Genomic DNA, 12,415 nt, shown 5'->3' on the forward strand with positions numbered 1-12,415 from the left:
TGTATGGTTATAGACAAACAGGTTATTTGACAAGACCTTTGTTTATCATCCACAAAATGAGGGGCTAAGACTAAATAACTCCTTAATCCCCTAAATTATATAATCATTTGTAGATTCATCACTGTCCAGGAATTTACAGTCATTTCATAAACCAGTGACAATATCCTAGTTAGTTTAAAAAGGAACTGTCATATTCATGGATTTTCTAGATGATCTACTCAAGATTGACTAGCCCAAGTCCTGATTAATCCTTTATTTTTTTTAATATTTATATTTATTATCTAATTACTAACATTATATCTACTCATTGTAGAAAATCTGAAAGATAATAATTTTATTAAATCAGACGAATCCCATCACTCATAGTGACTGGTAAAGTTTTGGTGTTTTTCCAGAATTTATTTTATATTTTGAAAAAAATCAATTATAAGTAAAATATTTTGCTAGTTTTAAATATTTAGGTTCCTTCTAGCATTTTAAAACTATATTAAAAACTATGATAAATTTTCCAAAATTGTATTTTCTCATTCAAGATCAATTTTTTGTGTATTCAAATTCCCCTCCCAATTTTTTTGCAGGTACTACACCTACTTCAGCAATTATCATCCTTCTTTTTTTAAAAAATTTTTATCTTAGAATACATATATAGAATTCTTGAACTAATGAAATGCATATATTTTCACAAATTTTTTTAAATAAGATTTTAACCAGCAATTTTTTAAAATTGTGGGTCACTGTTTAATGGTTTTAAATCATTTTTTAAACCATTTTTAATTAAGACATTTATCTTTTCCCTATAATAGGCAAAAGATGGTAATAGCTTTTCATTTCAGACTATTTTAATTTTTACATATGCAAATCAAGTTGACTTTTCCTTTGTAGTTTAATCACTATCTATTTTGCACAAAATTATTCTCCATTATAGGGACATACATTCTCTTCTACTTATATAGTTTTGTTATTAAAATTAGCTACTTATTCCACATGAAATACATTTTACCATATGGTGTGAGGCAGGTATCTAATTTTATTGTTTCCAAACATTTAATCAATTCTCCCAGATCAGCTTTTATAAAAACTCCCTTCCCTCAATCATATTTAATTCCACATCTATTATCTATAAAGATTTAGTAAATTTTGATCTGTTTCTGGGGTCTCCATTCTGTCCTACTAGTCAGATTTTCTGTTTTTATGCCAGGACAACACTGCTCTAATTACTGTAGCTTCTATTGATACTAATATTTTAATATCAAGTACAGCAAGTCTCACCCATTATTCTTCTCTAAACCTTCTTGGTTCTATTTTCCTGTTAAGTCTACCAGATAAACTTTAGAATGATTTTGTCAAATTTTTGATATATTTTTGAGATGTTTATTGCTATTGAATTATAATCCAGGGATCAAGTAAAGATGGCAGTTTTTACAAAATTGACTTTTCCTATTTAAAATTATACTCAATTCTTCATTTATTCCAACTCCTGTCTGTCCCCCATCTTTTTAATGTATCTATAGGACTTACCTCACCAATTATAATCTTCCTGATCTTAAATTAGACTATGAGATGTGTAGAGCCCGAGAGAAAACACTTCATCTCTTTATCTGTCCTCCAACCTAAGTTCAGAAGTGGCTCCACAGAGTCTTGATAAATATCTGAGAAATAATTGATCACATTATGTATCAACTTGAATTTAGATGTTACATTTTTGCCTAGTATGTCACTGAAGAAAAATTTCCAAGTAACTTCTTTTTCTAGAATCTATAGGTCGGACAGAACCACATGACATCAGGAGCCTATTATGTCAAGAGTTTAACTTGCTGTGATTTTAATTCTTACTTTTTACTTCACGGTATTAGCATTAACATAGAAACATTAGGGAGTCTGGCCTTTATTTATTTATGTCATAAACTTGCTGTAACTATTGTCTGTCAAATTTTGTGAATCTTTTGTATTTCCATCCTAATATCTTCCTCAGCCTTATGGTATCATAAAGATGACAGAGTCCAGTTACCTTAGATATATTAGTCCTGATTGGAAATCCTTAAGAGGTAGTGAACAGAGCAGGCAAAGACAAAGACAAAAATTAAAATGATTACAGAAATTAGGAAGGCTATTTAGTATCTGACAACAGACTTTAACAATTATAACTTCTTCCTTTGGGGCGGAGTGATTGGAAGTAAATGAAATATAATCCAAGTCTTAAACTGAGGGTTATGAAAAGGTTCAATACATAATTCTTTAGCAAGTCCTTACAGCACCAAACTTAAGGGGAAACCCTTGAAGCCAGAAAGGGTAGTTTTAAAGCAAAGAGAGGAAATGCAGGGGAAAAAAATGAAAATGTGTTTCATTAAGTAAAAACACAAATCATGAAGAAAGAGGTTAAACTTAAGTGAAAGTTAAAAAGGTTCCTAATACCTAGTGTTATATACTGGAAACATCTGATGTACCATCAAAATTTAACTTGGAAAATAGCCAGGAGCCTATGTTACTATGTCTCTTTTTGCAACTCGGGATCCCGAAGTTCTCTAGGCTAATCAATTTCCTTTATGTTTTCAAGGAAATAAATCACTAAGAGCAATCAATCAACAAATGTTGGAGACAATCCCATAAAATGTTCAGATTTTCCAAAAAAAGAGAAAGTGAGACTGTGTGCGTGTCTGTGTATGTTGGAGGTGATGATCCGCTCCCAAAAAATATAATACTGTCGTCAAGAGAATTACAATGCAATAAAATAAAACGGCTTAATACAACTGAAATATTTAGGGAATACTAAAAATATATGCAAGGAATTTCTAAATTGTGTTTAGAAAAACCCAAAGCTTACACCAGAAAAAAGAATGAGTAAATGTTACACTAGCTTGGAAAGAATTAATGAAAATAATAGTATTCAGAGAAATAGGATATAAATATTTGCAGGAAGACATCAGAATAGAATAATAAAAGCATTTTCAGTTTTATACACATCTTCTTAGGATTACATTTCATATGTATTCCTGGATCAAGCAATATGTCTCTATAATATGTAATGAATAATATATTTTATATTATAAATTTTTATATTAATGTTAATTACTAAGCTATATCAAAAATTTAAAAATTCATTCTATTTTTAATGAATACTTAAAAATAAGATTCTACAACAGCTCACAGAACCCCATACTCATAATTTACATGTTGGCAAAAAACAGACTTGTAATCTGGAACAAAACTTTGCATGTTCTATTTTAATGCTTTATTCAATTTGAATATGACAATAGCTTCACTCAGTGTAAATAAAATCACAACTAAGTAACAGTTCATGTGGGAGTTAAATAAGATTTTCATGTAGGAAACAACTTTTCCCTACCTATTAGGAAAAGCCGATATAAATACACACAGAGCAAAGTATGTACAATTAGTAATGTATTTAATTTTTAACTTCATTTGTATTACTGGCCTATTCTAAATATGTGCAACAATTTACTGTTTTCTTGACATTGATTTTCAAGATTGTATCCTTCATACAAGATTTTCTTCTTCCTCATGATTATGTCCATTTCATCTCAATGTCATCAAAATTGGCATCTTTTAAGAATGTCAGAATTCGAAGTTTAGTTAATTTTCCAAGTATAACATAGCATCACTTTAAATTTCTGAGAACAATCCAGCCCATATTTATTACTGAGTAAAAGATTCACTCCGTGGATAGTGCCCAATAAGAGAGTAAAATATACACCTTTTTTTTCTCATTTATTTCTATTGAAGCCTCAGAAAACATATTTTTCAAGCAGAACATATTGAAATTATTTGGGAATCAGAGAATAAGGATATAATTAGGTATTAATTTGAATATATTCATTTCCTTATAACTCAATTTAAAAGTAAAGTTTTTAAGTCTCAATCTTTTCCTTTACCACTAAACTGGCAAAAGTATGAATTAATGTAACAGGTGGGCTCGTGTGGTTTTAGTAGCAGTGAAATATAATCAACTGTCTCATATCGTATTTCCAGGAAAGCAAGCAACATCTAGACCTAAGCATGATCCTTAGGCAATCCCAGCACTGGCATGAAAATGTTCAAACTCCCCACAGGGACCATATATCTTCTGGTTCTGGGTTTAATTGAAACTTTAAACAAAATATATTACCTATTTAATGCAGCTGAACTGGAGGCTGGCCTTTGTAGTGTATGTAATGCCTAGCAAATTAATGTCTGTAACCATAGTACATAATGGAGAATTTATATCAAGCGTGAATGGTAAAAAGAAAAAAAAAATAAACCACTACAGTTTTATAATGAGAAATGAACTTTTAGGAGCAAATTGTGTACATACATTTCATATATTTATTCTTTTTGATATACAGCCCAAAGCTCATATTTCCTTATCTTATTGGCTCCATATCTTACAAAACGAATTTCTAAAATCTCCTGGCCCTGGTCTTATCCTTTCTCCTGGTCTTGTCCTTTCTGACGAATGAAACATGAAAATGCAGTGAAAAGGTTTATCTTAAAAATTAGAAGTTAATATTCTTGTAGAGGTACACAGATCAATGGCTAATCCAGTTATACAGTCGTATCATATTTGAAGGGCTGACGCACAGATTTTCAAGAGTGCCAATGGAAGCAATCACAGGAAAATCACCAGAACTCAAAATAGGGGAAGCAGGTGGTATAAAAAGCTTAACACTACTGGAGTGTTAATGCTTCCACACTTGAAAGATGTGAAGTTCAAATCTCACACAGTTAAAAACCATTTCTTTCACAGTCAGCATGCTAAATGCCTTGAGCAATCCACTTTAGAACCACCAGTCATAGAAGAAGACATTAAGCATGTAACTGACCTATCAAAAATTTACTCTGAATATTTCTATTCTAAATATATTCTGGAACAAAGTGAGGTCAACACATACACACACACACAAATGTGCACACTAGAAAAATCCAACAAAAAGAAATTATGCACTAAAAAACCAACCATACAGAGGCTGAGAGAAAAGCAGACTTCTCTGACAGCCAACCTACTAAACTGAATTCAGCATAGAGTATACATCCTTCGAGTAGAGTTAGGATAAATTTACAAGTGAGAATTTTTGTGTTTTGTTGTCAGGAGGTACATTTGACATCTTCTTTGTCAGTTCTTACTTAAATGAGAGTAAGGAATCTAAAGGTCCCTGGTAGCCATTCATGACAAAACTTTTTCATTCCACAAGTTTCTTTCTCAAAAACACAAATTCTAAAATTTGGACAAGCGCTTTACTCTAAAAATCGTTATAATAAATTCACTGTGTCTCCTATTTATTGGTTCTTTCACCATTCTCTCTAACTAGCTCAATGAAATTGGGGAAATCTCTCATAATTGAAGAGCCGTTTTCACAAAACTGAAAATTAAGTCAAAAGAGTCCTTCTTTCTTATGAGAGAATGTGAGGAAAAAGCATCTTGTCAATTTTAAACCTATGTAAGTAAAAGACTTGTTAGTTGCAGGCTGATGGAGGAAAATATATTTTCTAATAATGAGCTAGGATTTCATAAGTAACAGGGATGTGTATAAAAAAAGATCTAGGAATTATCAGAAATAAGAGAATCAAATGGTAAGATCAAAATAAAGGCAAATGAGGTAATAAATAGCAATGATCATTATCATGGAATTCCCCTGGAAGAATGTAACCTCTCCCTAAGATAAAAGCACGTTACCCATAGACACATATTTTTTAAAGAACAGGGATATATAAATATATGTGCAAATTGTGACACTAGTGTCACATCAAAAAAAAAAAAAGCTTGAGATTTTTGTTTGTTTTGTTTGTTTTGGTTTGTTTGGTCCAGTCAACATAGTAGGCCTACAAAGTTATGAACAAAATATTCTCGAGGTTAGAGTAATACAATTATCCATTTCATTTATAGGCATTTACTTATTAAGGAAAGATACTAAAGAGCACTAGACCAACTGTGAAATCACTTACAAAGTTCTATGAGAGCAGAAACCATATGGACTATTTCCATTTCATCCTGCCACCACTATACGCCCCCCCTAACTCAGGACCTGTGACTTAAAGATTTTTTTTTTTTTTGCACACAGAGGTTATTCTAAACATAGTGATTGCAGACTGCAACACCAAGGCTGTAACTCTAGATTCTTACTCCATGAATACATTGTGGCTTTTTGTTCTCGAGATATATTACCAAGATGAAATGGCCTAAATTGCTTATATATTATAATTAAACCCAACAATCACTTTGCATTGAGAAAGCCAAGTAATTTTATATTAAATAGTAAATAGGCTTAAAATGACCTTTGGGATTGGAATGGCTCAAACTGATAAAATTGAAAGCTACAGCCTATTTTAGTTTCCCATAATCTCTTAGGATTATTCAAAAGCAATGCTTAAGTATACATAGTAAGGGAAATAAACAATTACAAAGAAAGAAGAGAAAAAATGAGGGTGGTTAAAAATTAACCTACATTAAAAGAATTTTAATATCCTGCATTTCATGCATCTGTAATGAAACCACAATTTTGTAGGTGTTTCATTCTTTTAAGATGAAAAGGTTTTTAATATATATTTGGACAAGGAATGATATCTATATCCATATATCTATATATCTATATCTACATATAGATATATATGCTGGTTTTTAAATGGGTAAAGATAAGCTATATTGACATAGTGAAGAATGTGCCACTTTTGGCAATACAGAAGGACTGAATACAAAAAGCATTTAAATTTAAATCAGTAAACTACACTTCTGGTTCTAACACAAACTGTGTAATCCTAAACAGATCAAACTAACTCTTTGTAGGTCCTTTTCTTCTCTGTGTTTCCCACTCAGAGAAGTTCCTTTAGCATTTGTTGTAGAGATGGTTTGGTGGTGCTGAATTCTCTTAGCTTTTGCTTGTCTGTAAAGCTTTTGATTTCTCCATCGAATCTGAATGAGATCCTTGCTGGGTAGAGTAATCTTGGTTGTAGGTTCTTCTCTTTCATCACTTTAAGTATATCATGCCACTCCCTTCTGGCTTGTAGAGTTTCTGCTGAGAAATCAGCTGTTAACCTTATGGGAGTTCCCTTGTATGTTATTTGTTGTTTTTCCCTTGCTGCTTTCAAGAATTTTTCGTTGTCTTTAATTTTTGCCAATTTGATTCCTGTGTTTCTTCGCGTGTTTCTCCATGGGTTTATCCTGTATGGGACTCGCTGCGCTTCCTGGACTTGGGTGGCTATTTCCTTTCCCACGTTAGGGAATTTTTCAACTATAATCTCTTCAAATATTTTCTTGGGTCCTTTCTCTCTCTCTTCTCCTTCTGGGACCTCTAAATGCAAATGTTGTTGCATTTAATGTTGTCCCAGAGGTCTCTTAGGCTGTCTTCATTTCTTTTCATTCTTTTATCTGTATTCTGTTCCACAGCAATGAATTCCACCATTCTGTCTTCCAGGTTACATATCCGTTCTTCTGCCTCAGTTATTCTGCTATTGATTCCTTCTAGTGTAGTTTTCATTTCAGTTATTGTATTGTTCATCTCTGTTTGTTTGTTCTTTAATTCCTCTAGGTCTTTGTTAAACATTTCTGGTATCTTCTCAATCTTTGCCTCCATTGTTTTTCTGAGGTCCTGGATCATCTTCACTATCATTATTCTGAATTCTTTTTCTGGAAGGTTGCCTATCTCCACTTCATTTAGTTGTTTTTCTGGGGTTTTATCTTGTTCCTTCATCTGGTACATAGCCCTCAGCCTTTTCATCTTGTCTATCTTTCTGTGAATGTGGTTTTTGTTCCACAGGCTGCAGGACTGTAGTTCTTCTTGCTTCTGCTGTCTGTCCTCTGGTGGATGAGGCTATCTAAGAGGCTTGTGAAGGTTTTCTGATGGGAAGGACTGGTGGTGGGTAGAGCTGACTGTTGCTCTGGTGGGCAGCGCTCAGTAAGACTTTAATCCACTTGACTGCTGAAGGGTGGGGCTGGGTTCCCTCCCTGTTGGTTGTTTGGCCTGAGGCAACCCAACACTGGAGCCTACCTGGGCTCTCTGGTGGGGTTAATGGCAGACTCTGGGAGGGCTCACGCCAAGGAGTACTTCCCAGAACTTCTGCTGCCAGTGTCCTTGTCCCCACAGTGAGCCACAGCCACACCCTGCCTCCGCAGGAGACCCTCCAACACTAGCAGGTAGGTCTGGTTCAGTCTCCTATGGGGTCACTGCTCCCTCCCCTGGGTCCTGATGCACACACTACTTTGTGTGTGCCCTCCAAGAGTGCAGTCTCTGTTTCCCCCAGTCCTGTTAAAGTCCCGCAATCAAATCCCACTAGCATTCAAAGTCTGATTCTCTAGGAATTCTTCCTCCCGTTGCTGGACCCCCAGGTTGGGAAGCCTGACATGGGGCTCAGAACCTTCACTCCAGTGGGTGGACTTCTGTGGTATAAGTGTTCTCCAGTCTGTGAGTCACCCACCCAGCAGTTATGGGATTTGATTTTGCTGTGATTGTGCCTCTCCTACCGTCTCATTGTGGCTTCTCCTTTGTCTTTGGATGTGGGGTATCTTTTTTGGTGAGTTCCAGTGTCTTCCTGTCGATGACTGTCCAGCAGCTAGTTGTGATTCTGGTGTTCTCGCAAGAGGGAGTGAAAGCACATCCTTCTACTCTGCCATCTTGGATCAGGCTCAGATCAACCTAACTCTTTGAGTGTTAATTTCTAGCTTGTAAAAAGATTATGTTAGGAGGATTTTAAAGATACGAATCTTCCGTCTCTAACATTCTATGATTCTAAAAATCACTTACAATTTGAGAAGAAAAGAGGAGAAATTGAGATTCAATAAAGGCCTACAATAGGTGTCAGAATAAAGAATAATTTTGACAAAGTCTAGGGGAAAAGTATGTCATGACAGGAAAAGGAGAAGAAACTCTAACCTAAATATGACGATTTCAATTTAAAGGGAATACTCTATTAATGGAATTAAATTAATTGGGCATTAACTAAGTACGCTGTTTCACTTTTGGTTAATGCAGTTAATGATAAAAGATGGATTTTGACTGTGGTTGTTGAGAGATAAAGGGAAATGGACTTCGAGAGAAAACGCAGCAATTCTAGACAGGACAGAACTAAACAGAATCCCTGCTGGTGACTCCAAGGCCATCAGTACGTCAAAACTGTATCTATAGAGAAATCAGATTTATATTGGTAAATACAGAAAGAACTGCCAGAGAATATACAAGGAGTGACTTCTGGAGTTTAAAGCCTACAGAAAGGATAATGATTACAACGGAAGGTAAATGTCACGAAACACTTACTAGGTTGGGCATTTGGTCCAACATGCTTTACCTTCATTATCTCACTCAATCCTCAAACTGACACTACCATTACAAGCACATTATGGATGGGGAAACTGAGGCTTCAGTTAAGTAATTTGCCCAACGTCACTCAGCTGTTAAGTGTCAGAGCCATAATTTGAACCTGGGCTATCTGACTTCAGACTATACTGAATCTCCACTGAATCCAACCCATTCTCTCAAGAGGAAACTGAGGTCCACAACTGGCTAGGAGCAATTTTAACAGTTATTGTGTGATTGGCCTCTTAACATTTCATGTATTTTCATACCTTACTAATTATAACTGCCACCTAGGTGAAACTTTAATTTTTGTTTATAAAAGTGATATATAGTGTCTTTTAAAATATGATTTGTACATGCTTGCAAATTCACTTAATTTTGGATGGGACGATACTCCTCAATTATTGTTACTCAATCACCTTGATCCTATGAAATCAAAGAGAATAATGAGAATGTATTTTTAAATAGACTTTTAAGTTTACTTATAAATTATCACAATAAAAACTAAGTCTTACAATAAAATATAGAAAAATTTAAGTTGGGAAGCAAGTAATAATCGATAATCAAACTTGTTATTTTCTATTAATACACAAATGCGAAAAATAGGCTCATTCGATGTTCAGGGTAAGTCAAGTACTGGCATGCAGCATAGAGTGATATGTTTTTCATAAAATGTTCAAGGGAAGGGAAAATGCAAAGGGCTGGAGTGTTGGGGTTTTTTGTTGTTTTTTTTGTTTTTTTAAGCAGCTGCAATGAATTGAGTTATTAAAGTAATAATAACATTCAAATATAATTGTATTTTTTCATACCTATTCCTTTATGTCTCCTAACTTCCAAATAAAAGAAAATAAACAATGTTTGCAGATATACATGCAAGTGCTTGGGGGTAGTGGTCTTGAAGGGGTAAATGAATGAGCCGTGAGAAAAATAAATACTTGCAGGCTAAATCTCACCAGACGTTATAATCCATCACTGATCCCTAAAGGGCACCAATAATATGCAAATGTGAGAATCAGAAAACACATTCAAGGCTGTTGATAAACTTGATAGGATAATCAGCACATGTTGACAGACTAATGAAAATGATGAACTGATAGGGCAGCTTATCTCCTGGGCCATTTTTTTTTCTTGTCAAATGGAGGCTAATCAAAATGTATTAGGAGTTAAAGCCAACACTCAGAGGATTTCACCCATTTGATTAGGAGGTGAACTCATTCTCGGAGAAAATTACAGTTTCGTGAACAACTGAAACTACAAAACCTAGTCAGCTGACAGACCGTCACATAAAATTAAACAGAAGGCAGCCACTATAATTATGGCAGAAATCTGGAATTATAAATTATATTGGGATTCTCCCCTTGCAAGTTGTTAGAGGGCTTTGCAGAGTCTGGGCAAAGCGGCTCCCTCCTTCTATAATGGAAAATAAGACAAAGGACTAAGCAATCACCCCAGGGATACACTTATCTTTTGCTGCCTGTTTGTGCTCAGCATCTGTGTAACCACATGAGACACAGATCTCAAGGTACCAGCTGAATTTTCAATCAAATGTATTTACTTAAAATAACTGAATGAATTTTCTCAAATCATTAACTATAGTGAATACCACACTTCCTATTAACAATAAAGATGCCATATGCAGTCTGCTGCCATGGATCTGAGTCCTTTCCTAATTTAAAGAAAGACGTCTTCTCTGATAACCGAGGAAAATTGGGGAAAAAGTCCTTCCCAAGCATTAGCGTTAAAAGTAAAATTATAAACTAAAACCACTGTGCCTGCTCAGACAAAACTAGAGAACACAGTTCTTTCAATATTCATTTTGAAATGAATAACCATCCAGCACTAACACAGAAGGTTAATTCAACTGATAAATCTAGGTACACACTTTATGGACATGTAAATTTCACCTGAGTGGATAGATCGATGGTAAAATGTTAGATAGTGAAAGGCGCGGTTTTAATTCATAAAAGGGTAAAGACAAAAGTACATTTAAGGAAGTTAGATTTTACCTTTCAGTAATTATACCAAAGAGAAAAAGAAACAGCAACTAAAACTACTCCAGTGTCCTCTTTAACACGAGCGTTAAATCACCCTACTGCTGTCCAGGCTAAATGTCAGGATTCCCAGAGACAAGGAATGAATATATAAACCTCTCCCAAATCTTTTTTCTTTTTTTCTATTTACTGACCTGTGCCTTGTTATAGCTCTAAACTATTTCTGAATTTTCTGTTATTTAAAAAAAAGTAGAAGTGAGTGTACTTGCCAGGCATATATTTTCTAGTTTGGGAGGACTTGGGATTTTATATGTGTACTCAGAGCCATACAGCTACTACCAAATGCCTCAAATCACAGAATATAAAAGCATAAAATAATCCTAGCGATCATGTAGTCACATTTAGTTTATATGCATGAGGAAGGCCTAGAAATACTAAGCAAGTTAACCAAGTTTAATGAAAAAGGAAAATCTGAGTTTGCGATTCGTTGTTCGGAGAAAAAGAAATATTTGATTTGAGGACAAAAGTAACCCCTTATCTGGAAACAGCAGAGTTAATCAATCAGCAGAACATCTTAAACTTTAGGGATTCTTTTCAAGAATCACATACTGAATAGGCAATTTTCAGGTGTGTCCACCATCAAATAGCTGTGGTAACAATTTCCTATAAGGCTGCCACGGATCAATTGCAGGTAATAGGCAGATTATTTTACTAGAAATTCTAGTTCTTGACCTCTTGTACCTAGAAAAATCAATGCCCTAGCGTACATACTTTCTGATTAATAAGAAAATTAAGCTAATTATTCAATGTAGAAAAAGGAATAATTGTAGTAGGATATTTACACTCTTCACAGTATTGTTTTTACTCTAAAATAATACCCTGAAAAAAACCTCTTGAGATCCAAGCCTTTATCAGCGAAAACCATACAAGTTGGCTCAGTTGCTCACATTTTTTTATAAGCATCAAAACCATGAATCTCTACATCATAGCAATGTTTATTTTTGAGGAGGACATTATGATTAAGAAAATAACATGATCAAAAATTATCACAAATTTCATAAATTCATTAAAATCTACATGTACTTTATTCATCATTTTCAATCTCTAGGGTCTAGCTAACACTCAAAACCCGCTTCAGTTTTTGAG

General features: G+C 34.2%; 1 protein-coding gene across 3 annotated transcripts in view; it reads right to left on the reverse strand.

Annotated features, from left to right (window-relative positions):
- The window catches only part of TMTC2 (transmembrane O-mannosyltransferase targeting cadherins 2), an 852,682-nt gene that overhangs the window by 581,568 nt on the left and 258,699 nt on the right, over positions 1-12,415 (reverse strand). The window lies entirely within an intron of this gene.

This window comes from Globicephala melas, chromosome 10, assembly GCF_963455315.2.
Source record: "Globicephala melas chromosome 10, mGloMel1.2, whole genome shotgun sequence".
Taxonomy (NCBI): Eukaryota; Metazoa; Chordata; class Mammalia; order Artiodactyla; family Delphinidae; genus Globicephala; species Globicephala melas.